The 12,500-nt window shown below is 36.4% G+C and overlaps 1 protein-coding gene across 2 annotated transcripts in view; it reads left to right on the top strand.

The window, feature by feature from the left end:
* Positions 1 to 12,500, top strand: part of LOC106868277 (uncharacterized) — a 274,739-nt gene that overhangs the window by 6,607 nt on the left and 255,632 nt on the right. The window contains exon 1 of one of the 2 annotated variants that reach the window (XM_052971145.2): positions 6,589 to 7,507. The exons of the other annotated variant lie outside the window; for it this stretch is intronic. The gene's annotated coding sequence lies outside the window, so the exon portion shown is untranslated. Of the gene's footprint in view, positions 1 to 6,588; positions 7,508 to 12,500 lie in introns of those variants that run through there. 2 annotated transcript variants of the gene reach the window in all.

Consider the following 12,500-nt stretch of genomic DNA (forward strand, 5'->3'; position numbering starts at 1 on the left):
CACACACACTCACCATCTTCGAGAGAGAGATGATAGAGAGATAGATAGATAGATAGATAATATACACGTTGGATAACCGCAAAAAGAAACAGGTAGTTATAGAAAACTGCATATACAAAGTTTACAAATATACACACACGCACACACGAACACAATACAAATACACTCGTTTTAAAACACTTGCATGTACGCTCTTGCTGTCAACGAATACTCACATGTTCACACACATTTATGCACATGTATGTATGTATGCATGTATGTGTGCATGTATGTAGTATATTTGTGTTGCTGGGAAGTCTTTTCAAAGTGGAGAGACTTGGAAAAGCGGACCAGGTAAAAATTTGATCCAGCTAGAAATAGGAACCAAATTGTTTTAATCCCTTGTTCGTGCTTTAAAAATATATGCGAGAAAACACATGGGGGTAATGTAATCACAGATAACGACCGGGCAGTGGCAACTAGACCTATTCGTCCTGAACTTACGTAGTGTAAACAATGACGATTGCTTGATTGCTTGGCTCTAACAATGACAACAGCCACGACCACGATGGCCAACGGCGAAAGCTGACTCGAATTTGATTGTGACTTTAAGATGATTTCACCCATTGTCACAATTCTATACATTTGAGGACGAGACGAGGGAAGAAAAAACAAGGGAGATTGCTGGTTATACCGATTCTCTGTACTTTTATAGTACTTATAGGATTTTAATTCAGATCTACAGAGGGGGTGGGCTAAATATCACAAGGGCTATTCTTTTTTTTTCTAGCTCACTATTGCCTCCCCTGTCATAAATAATAATAAATAGTTTCTACTATAGGGACAAGGCATAACATTTGTGGGGAGGGAGTGAGTTGGTATCATTGAGACCAGTGCTCACCTGGTACTTATTTCATCGACCTCGAAACGCTGAAAATCAAAACTGACGTCAGCAAAATTTGAACTCAAAACAGATAATGCCGGAAAAAAATAAAGATAGCGTGGTATTTTGCCTGGTGCTCTAACGAATCTACGATTTCATCATTCTAATATTTATCTTTAATTGAGATACAAGGCCAGCAATTTTGAAGGGATGGAATTAGACCACCTAGGGATAAAAAGCTAAGTTGACGTCGGTGAGATTTGAACTTAGGGCAGAGGGAGCTGGTAGAAATACCGCTCAACAATTTTTCCGACTCTCTAATGATTCCCCTAATTCTCCACTCAAACAAATAATCACCCCTAACGTAACCATAAGGCTTAATTTTTTTTATTTTTTATGAGAGAAGAATAGTGAATTAATTTTACTCCATTACATGACAGGTGCGTTATTGTATCGATCTAATAAACGTACTCTTAAGGGATTTCCATTTCAAATTCGTGACCGATATCGATATATCAAGGGTATCTTTTTAACTGATTTCCGTCTATTAGGCTAAATTTCTTTTTTCTGATACAAACAAAACTGTCACCCCAGCCACCATTCCCAGCCCCAGCATTAACACTAACAACATCGTTACTAACCCCACTAGCGTCATCGCCAATACCACCACTAGCGTCATCGCCAATACCAACACCACCAGCACCAACATCAAAAAGATCACTGCCAACAGCACCATCATCAGCAGCACAAACAAACCTTTGTGCATCGTTATCACTACAACGCTACCAGAACCATCAGCAACACCATTGCCAATGCATCGAATATCAACAACATCGTCATCATCATCATCATCATCACCATCATCACAAATACCACCATCACCAACAGCACTAACGCCTTTGCGCACCCACTCCTACTAGCGACAACAGAAACACCATCATCAACGTTAACACAAGAGATCCATTAAGGGCTAAGTTGTTTAATATTAGTCCTACCCACCTTGATCTCCAGACTCTCAGCCATATACCTCAACAAACTACAAAACTTACTAACATCTTTACATAGTTTAATAATAGCTTGTACACACTACATGTCTTCAGTTTATATACATATCAAAATGCTAAGGACATGAAAATGTGAGAGGCATAGTTTATAGCTGCAACAAGCTTCAGCGTCCACAGTCCTCATCACTATATGAAGACAGGTATCATACCGCTGAGTGCTACTATAGTAACACGATTAAAAAAGAAATTGCCTTTCCTACACATTAAGGACAGGCATGATGAACACATACACACAAATAGTTGGGAAAGTCTCACTAAACTCAAACACCCTGTTGTGAAACACTATCAGCAATTGGTGCAAAAGGACAACAATTGGCACTCTCTGACGGTGAAAACGTTTCCTGGTCTGCTATGGTCACCATGGGAACGTACAGGTGCAGAAGAATAGACACTGTGTCCCTTAGGATTCAGCACTGGAGATTGATATGTGCAGTATGGTCCACAGTTAGTCATGGTATAAATATGAATTGGATCCTTGAGACATGCCTAGTCGTTAGTTCCATCACCCATGTGCTATAGGCCCTGTTTGATATGGGAGCCCTTGGAGTCATGCAATTCCCCTACCACCATCACCACTACACTGTAACATTACTGCCACCCCTTCCGACGCCACCACCACTCCAAAGAGAGTATGTATGTGGCTGATGAACCTACAAAAAAAAAAAAATAGGAGCTCGCTACGTAAATTATGAAAGACATGTTTGATAATGTAGTCCAGAATATAATTTGTAGAAACAAAACAAGAGTTAAAAAAAATATTAAAGGAAAAATGTGGGGACGGGCTCTACCGTACGTTTCTCATCGTAGCTTTTTTTTATTACAGCTTGGGTAGGTAAACCTATGTCTCAAAAACAACAACAGCGATAAAAACATCTACACCACATCCTCCACCATAACCAACATCGGAAGTGATCCAAGTACTAACTCTGTTGTGTATGGAATGACTAAAATAAACGGGATGAAACAGGCAGATCCAATTTGTATAAATATAGAAGTTTTGCACTAACACGTTGTGTTCCGAGTGCAATTACTCGTATACATACATACATACATACATACATACATACATACATACATACATACATACATACGTACGTACATATTATCGATAGAGACCTAATGAGAAGCGAAGTTCGAATTCGCATATAATTTGTATTGAAAAGATATAAGGAAATAACTGAACACTCCTTTTAATCCGGTTTCTGTTCCACGGTTTCTATCCTCCCTCCCCTCACACACACCGTTATACTTCATTAAATTAATATTAATATGAAATTATTAAAATAGTGGAATATTGAAATAGGCTTGTAGCCTTCGGGCATATATAATAATGTAACACGCATTCATCCACGTGGAAGCATGGAAATGTTGCAAACGCCATTCCTCCCAGCTACACCGGCATCCCTCTCCATCTATGCCGCCACCTTTACAAAATACAACGGCAATTGACAGCAGCAGTCATCATCATCTTCCTGATCATCTCCATAAACAACCAACAACTGCTCTAACATCAGCTGCAGCGACAGCGGCAGCACCGCGATAAACAGTAGAATCACCACTAACCCTACCAGCTCCACCACCACCACCGCTGCTGCTACTACTGCTGCTGCTGCTGCAACCACTACTACTACCACCACCACCACCACCGCCACCACCACCACCACCGAAACTACTACTACTACTACTACTACTACTACTACTGCTACTACTACTACTACTATCCTTACTACCACCACCAGCACCACCAGCAATACAACTACTGACAACAACAACACTACGGCACTGTCCAACATTCCCATCAGGCTCCAAAATAGCCATTCGGTGTTAGAAATAGCAGCCAATATCTCCCTCAAATTACATGCATCGCCTTAAAAGCAAAAAAAAAAAAAAAAAAAAAGACCTCTTAGATTTTGCACATGCTTATGTGGGGGGAAAGTGGAATGGTCACGATTAGGACTCCTTTGATTATAGGTTTGCTAGTTCAGATTTGATCTGAGGCTAAACAACCGCTCGCATCGATGCTTTAGTTAAATCACAATGTGCCCTACATTACTCCGCTGTCTTCACCCCGTTAGAATACATCTACTACTCCCTTTAACAATATTGTCGCCTACACTGCATACCACCCGGCAGGTATATCCCAGCCTGCACAACACTACATCACATCCCATACTACAATAAGCTACTAATTTACGGAAGGGACTTTCTAAGCTGTCATTCTCGAACCTGCTAGTAATAGCAGCTAAAATCCTTGAAATCTCTTCCCACAAAGTATTTCAGAAGCAGAAAATGTAGACAATGTAGTCGTTGATTAAAAAAAACAAAAACAAAAGAAAAAAGCAAATAAATGAACTAAAATGATGATGGCTATATAGCTGTTGATCAGAGTCCTGCTCGGTTAGGTCTATCCTGGGTTTACGCAACAACAATAACAACATCATACCACAACCTTCACTAGGAGTATGCCAGGTCATATTCTACACAACACAACATCACAACTTATACTATATTACACACTGAGGAAGTATTTGCTCGACCCGCTAGAAATTGTAGCCAAATCTTCCTCATATTATGCCCCGACATAATAAATATTATAAATAAATTAAAAGAAAATAAGTGAAGGGCACATGAAGTGTAATTTAGTCCTAAGGTACGGTATGTTGGAAGGGTGCATTCAGTTCCTATATATATATTGTCTGCAAAAAAAAAAAAAGTAAAGAACATATATATATATATATATAAAGATAGACGCGATGGTCACGGTTAGGATACATTTGATCATACGTCTTCTTGATTAGAACTCATGGAGGATTAAACAGCAACCCCAATGAAAATATTAAAATATCACGCCACAATCAAACTAAAACCAGTGTCAGTTTTGAACTCCTTTCAATTAACATACTGGCATGAGAAACTAAGACAATAATGCACAAACTGCTACATTGTAATGCATCTTCATTGCATGTCTGTGTATGCAGCAGTATGTGGGCCTCTGCTAGACAGACATGGAACTATTAAATCTGTATATGATACATATTTTTTCAACGGTGTCTTAGGCATATCTGTCTGGGGCTTTAACAAAGGTAAAATCGCAAAGAAAGGCAACAACGTGGTTGTGTGGGGATATGTACGTGAGCAGATATGGTTGAGTGGATAGGAATCTCTCTACATAAGCGAAAATTAAATGATACTAGCTTTGATCTCAGAATCCAACAGTTCGTCACTTCGGGCATAGCGGCGAGGTCACCTGTCGCCAACGAGTGTGGGATACGGGAGAAGGGAGACTTTCCAGAGATGCGTCCTTTAAGTAACTCTGCTAAGGTTGTGGAACTCATTTTCTCGCTCCGGTGGTTAAAATAAATAAATGAACAAAATCAAAATTTAACTACATATACATGCACACAAGCACACATGCGCAGATACAAACGCAGTCACACACTTTGAGTACGTAGAGGAATTCATATAAAAATCGATAAGATCCCCAGTATATACACTTGTGCACTTGAATACATGTATATATCTATCAACTTCTCTTTCTTTATCCCTCATTTTCTTCCTCTCTCTCCCTCTCTCTCTTCTGTATGCATATATATGTATATATTATATATATGGTATTATTAGTACTATATATATATATATATATATATATATATATATATATATGGTATTATTATTATCACTATGGTGGTGCTCCAGCATGACCACAGCCGCATGGCTGAAACGAGTAAAAGAGATATACGCAAACACACTTATATATGTATATATATATATATATATATATATATATGTATATATATATATATATATATATTTGTTTTGCAACATCTGTTTCAACACACGATTTCACATAAAAAATCTAAAAAAAACAACATATATATATATATATATATATATATATATATGAACATGGATTTGTAGAACTTTACAAAATGTAGTTAGGTGAGCTGACATCCTTGGAGTTGAAAGACAGTTTTTAATATTTTAATTGCAAAGATAATTTCTGTTAATTAAAGTTGCTCAACTATATTGCTTATATTTTATACATATGTGTGGGGAGAGAGAGAGAGAGAAGCGCTCGCGCGCACACGCACACACACGTACATGAGGATATAGCTTAGGGAACTACCGAAACTCACTCTCTCAGCCATCTGTGAGGTCAATCTATCGAATGTAGAGCAACATTGCCAACCAGCGCGACCTTTCTATTCAGAATATGGGGTTAATATTAGCTCCCAACCTCAAATAAACAACAATTTGTCTGCAAACAGAAATATGAACCGGCCCAATTTTACGAAATGTTTCTTACACACACCCACACGCACGCGCACACACACGCACACACACACGTATTCTCATATATACATATAAACATACGTCTATGTACATGTATATTTGTGTGTGTGTACATATATATATATATATGCATATGCTCCTATGTCCATGTGTCTGTGCATAGAAATGTTTGTTACACACACGCACATATACATATACATACATGCATACATACACATATATATATATATATATATATATATATATATATATATATATATATATATATATATATATAAACAATATATGAGTAGATGCATATATATGTACATGGGCGCAGTGTCTTTGCGTTGTTCGGCACAACCACTTGACAACCGTTGTTCGTTTGTTTTTCTCCTCAAAACTTAGCGTTTCGACATAAAGAACCCGATAGAATAAGTACCAAATTAAAAAAAATTAAAATGTCCTGTGCCCGATTTGTTCATTTAAAGACTTTGAGGCATTACACCAGCATGGCCGCAGCCTCAAAACTGACGCAAGTAATACATATACATATATAAATGCACACACACACACACACACACACACACACACACACACACACACACACAGAGTTCTACCGAGTCTTCTTTCTCCTTCTCACTCTTCCTCTCCTTTTCTTAAGAAACCAATCGTAAAAACATGGTTCCGATTTACAGCTAGGTGTAGTGAGCCATTTCAGCAATTTAATTAGTTTGTGAATTCATAGCGGCGTCGTTCGATTTGAGTCAACACCGCTCCAGACGCTTGATTCGAACCAACGTCAGCACGGACACTAACTGGTTCGTTAACTCTACAAGTTGTATCTTCCTCACCCAACTTTCAAATTTGGCCACATTGGTCAGAATTTAGTAGCAGTTGTAGCAGAAGTAGTAGGTGTGGTAGTGGTAGTAGTGGTGGTGGTGGTGGTGGCGGAAATATCAGCGGTAGTGATGGAGTTGTTAGCGGTGTTGGTAGTCGTAGTAGTAGTAGTAGTTATGGTAATGGTAGCGGTGGTGGTAGTGGTAGTAGTGTGTTTGTGAGTGGGGATTGTCGTGGTGGTAGTAGTAGTGATGGTAGTAGTAGTTGTAGAAGTCGTAGTAGTAAGAGCTCCACTGAACGAGAGATAAATTTGAATTATCCGTGTAAATAGTTCATTAATGGCTAAAAGAACGTCTCACTCGAGTCGGTCATACAATAAAGCCGATGATTTAACTACAGGAATCCGTGGCTTTCATCATCAAGCGGGAGACTCGTCGTTTCTCCCTGGATAGAATACAAGCCTTCGCAGGTAAACTTTTCCCAGAAGCTCTATTTTCCAAATAACTACTTTTGTTCACAAACAAGAATGAATCACAAACTAATACGAAATCACATAGATGTGACGCTCATGGGAAAACACTCACACGCACACAATCATATATACTTGTATAATTAAGGGTAAGTCCAAGATCCACTTACCATGTAAGATTTAAGCTCAGAGAAGTTTAAAGTGATATAAGTGTTTGTGTCATATATTACCTATATAGATGTTACCTATACACACATTTATTACACATGCACACGCAGACACAGGTACACGGAGGGGATATTCAGACACGTATGAGTGTATATGCTAGCTGAACCTGATGATAGTGAAGAGGGGTTTTTATTCTCGTTTACTACCAAAATAATTTTTATCCTATAAAATATGTTATGGCTGTATGAGTGTGAGCGTGTGTGTGTATGGTTATATATATATATATATAGACACGATTGAGTGTATATATATATATATATAGGATTGAGTATATATATATATATATACATGCACGAGTGAGTGGACAAAAGGAGGAAAGGTACTCAACACAATATTTAGTAAGGGCTACAAATGTTGGTTTCAAATATTGGTACTAAGCCAACAAATTCGTGGGAAGGGATAAATTGGTTACATGAATTCTAGTTTTCAACTGGTACTTCTTTTGTCGACAGCGAAAGTATGAAAATCGAAAGTGCTCCAGGCGGAATTTGAACTCAGAACGTAAAGACGGACGAAATGCCGCTAAGCATTTTATGCCTGGCGTGCTAACGATTCTGCCAGCTCGCCGCCTTCGATGATATATATATTATTCGCTTCAAACATTTAGATTCGGGCCCCATAGAACTTTAAAGTTTCGTAGGCTTGTCACAGGTACCTGGCTCTATAAATTCACAAACACACATACACTCTCCCGAAATATCCCGAATTTATATTTACAAGTTCTCTGATAATGTTTAAATTTACTACACACATAACCTGTATATCAACTAAACACACGCACGCACACACACACACACACACACACACATCACGATGGTGGTATTGATGATGATGATGATTTATCGTGCATGTTGACAAAGCTATCATATTTATATTTATTTGCTGGTTGAGCTGATACATAGCAAAATCATATTAAACGACGAGTTTTTGCTCATTCTTATCATATTTAAGTTAGCCCGTGGTTAGCATTAATCGCAGATCTACGATCAAAGCGTTCCAGCTATGGCTATTGCCTCTGTAAATCAGATATTATCCGAAACAAAATTATCCGTAAATGTGTCAAAATATCTCATTTCTAAAAAGACACTGGCGTTGGATTTGTAGGAAATTTGGCTGCTATTTCTAGCATTTCAACGACTGCCTATTTGGCACATTCTCGTTTGCCGGTTACCAGTGGAATTACCCTATAAGAAAACAAATAAATAAAATATACTACTACTACTACTACTACTACTACTACTACTACTACTACTACTACTACTACTACTACTACTACTACTACTACCACCACCATGTGTCAGGAATTGTTCGACAGATTAAATTGATCTCATCACTTGACCGGTGCTTTATTTTATCGACCCCGGAGAATAAAAGATTTGATCTCGGCATGATTTGAACTGTGAGCGTAAAGAATAGTCTTAAATGCCGAAGGGGGATTATATAGTGGGAGATCTTCTCTCTGGCACGTATCAAATATATATATACATATATATATATATATATATATATATATATATATATATATATATATATATATATATATATATATATATATATATATATATATATATATATATGAAATGAGAGATATATATATAATATGAGATATATATATGTATATATATATATGAAATATATATATATATATATATATATATATATATATATATATATATATATATATATATATATATGATATGCGATATATGTATATAATGAAATATATACATGAGATATATATATATATATATATATATATATATATATATATAATGTTCACCTATATTCGTATGTGAGTGTGTGTAGGTGTTCTGTATTTGAGTGCATGAGCGCGTACGCATCTGTATCTCCGTTCTGTGTATTCATGAATCTGTGCGTGTACATAATACAAAACCATGCATCGATCAATATATATTCCAGTTATTTCATTGTTGATATTCTCTTTGCTGTTTCTGTGTTAATGGTTGAAGAAGTTGCCAATAATGTACGAATGCTGAAAAATCAAAGCTCAGCACAATATCACAGCATGTTTGATAGATGTACACCTATGTACGTTTGATTATAGAGTGATCTCGTGTGTGTATATTTGTATAAGCTTTATATATGAATGCATTATGAAATCATACAATGTGTCCGTGTACTAAGCTACGTATTATATCATGTGTATAACATATCTATGTATTATGTCTATATAGTATGCATATACATATCTATAAATTATGTGTGTATTACGTGTATGTATATACTTCTGTATTCTGCATGTTATGTATGTATTATGCATATATGATCGAGTAAAGGTATGATTAAAGAGATTCCAACTTTGACCATCACGCCTTTTTTTATATGTCTCGATACCCAGTAGCTTAATCATTATCGGAAGTGCTGTGGTAAGATTTTGGAAAGATTGACGTGCCCTTTGGCTGATAGTTCTAGTTAAGGGACCAGACAGAATTTCACTCATGGCTCCCATACATACATGTATGCGTATTTCTTTTATTCCTTTTTTCTTTTATCTATTTCAGTCGTCTTACTGCGGCCATGCTGGTGCACCGCCTTTAGTCGAACGAATCGACCCCAGGACTTATTCTTTGTAAGCCTGGTACTTATTCTACCGGTTCTTTTGCCGAACCGCTAATTTATATATATATATATATATTTATATATATAAAGATGACCACTAAAGTGGACATTTAATGTGCTAGAAATAGACCACAGCTTCCTGGTAATAAATCGATATTAATTAATATCTGATTTTTACCCTATGTTTTAATTTGATTAGATAGATAGATAGATAGATAGATAGATAGATGGGGGTGAGTGTGTGTATGTGCAAATGTATATATTTCTCTTAGGCATTATGAAACGAATAACCTGGTGTAGAACTCAGTTATACATCGGAATGAAGTTTTGCACGAGTACAGAGCGGTAATAGAAAATGAGATGACATAGGAACAAACAATGATCTAATGAACTTCGTTAGATAATTGCTTTATCCTTTTGTCGTCTAATTCTCTCATATAGCGAGTGCTCCAGTATGACAGCAGCCACATGCCTGAAACGTACAAAAGATAGATGTATGCGCTTTTATTTATGTTTGGATGTCTGAGTATATGCATTGGTGAATTTGGATATCTGAGAGAGAGAAAGAGAGCTTGGAAGTATTTTTTTGTTTTTGTTTTGTTGTGTGTGTACTTGTGTATCATAAGATTTATGTAATACACAACTATTACAAGTCTTGTACAAACAAATTTATAAATCCCAAAATAAACTACGTAAGGCTCATAAATATGTAGAAAACACTCTCCGTGACTCGTTGGATAAAATAGTATATGTGAGATGTTACATGTATTTGTTTAAGACTAGTATCGAAATATAAACATCATTATGAGTGGAAATGTGTGTACGCGTATATACGTGTATGTGTACATAAACACACAGATGCATATACATATATAAAATGTATGTGTGCGAATATTATCGGTATATAAAAATGAGTATCTACCGAATACATATATATGTGTGTGTGTGTATGTGTGTGTGTGTGTGTGTGTGTGCATGTATGTATTTGTGGAAATGCATTTGTTTTTATATATATAAATTTATGGGTGTGAAAATTTATGAACTCATAAATGCATACATATAGAAAAATGCGTGTATATGTAGGTGAATTATGGTGTGTGACCATGTCTATCAGAAATTTACAAAGACAGAAAAAAAAAAAAAGAAAAAAGTATTTAATAAGTTTCACTCAGCTCCAAACGAAGTTTCGTAGTTTGGTAGACAAACCTATCCCGTCAAGTATCGAGAGATGTGTGTGTGTGTGTGTGTGTGTGTGTGTGTGTGTGTGTGTAAATCTTTTTGTATAGGTAAGTAGATAGATAGATATATAGATAAACTGATAGGTAGACGGATATAGATAGATAGATATATAGATAGATAGATAGATAGACCCCCCCCCGTCCCCGAACCTCACCCACAAAACCTGTGTTGTATTACTTCGGTCAGATTTATATTTAATAATATTATATACTTAGGGCGGCGAGCTGGCAGAAACGTTAGCACGCCGGGCGAAATGCTTAGCGGTATTTCGTCTGCCGTTACGTTCTGAGTTCAAATTCCGCCGAGGTCAATTTTTTCCTTTCATCCTTTCGGGGTCCATAAATTAAGTACCAGTTGCGTATGGGGTCAATCTAATCTACTGGCTCCCTCCCACCAAATTTCGGGCCTTGTGCCTAGAGTAGAAAAGAATAATATTATATACTTACATATATACATACATAATTACGTACACATGCATATAGTTGGATAAAGAATATAGAGAATAATTTAAAGTTATACTGTATCAACACACACACATGTAGGAGATCGTTACCACTACACATATATACCATTACTCATAAATAATATATACCTTTCTTCGATTCTTTATGTATATACCAATATATCCACGCATATATGCATACAGCGCATTTACAGTGATATTTTTTGTTTACATATGAAAGAAAAAAATAAACAGACGTCATAAATAACGTTTAAGAGAAGCTGATCATTGAACCCACATATCGACAATGCAACACCGTGCAGGAGCTGGAGACAAACCACGACCTGTCTAATAAACATCATCTGCTCACATTCATACATTTAGATCTGTAAAACATCGATTAAACTCTGGCTTTTATTATCTACAGCAGAACATTCTTTGTTTAATAAACGGGTATAATCAAGTCAGTCCCAATATATATATATATATATATATATATATATA

The sequence above is a fragment of the Octopus bimaculoides genome, chromosome 1 (genome assembly GCF_046866305.1).
Source record: "Octopus bimaculoides isolate indiv1 chromosome 1, ASM4686630v1, whole genome shotgun sequence".
NCBI lineage: Eukaryota > Metazoa > Mollusca > Cephalopoda > Octopoda > Octopodidae > Octopus > Octopus bimaculoides.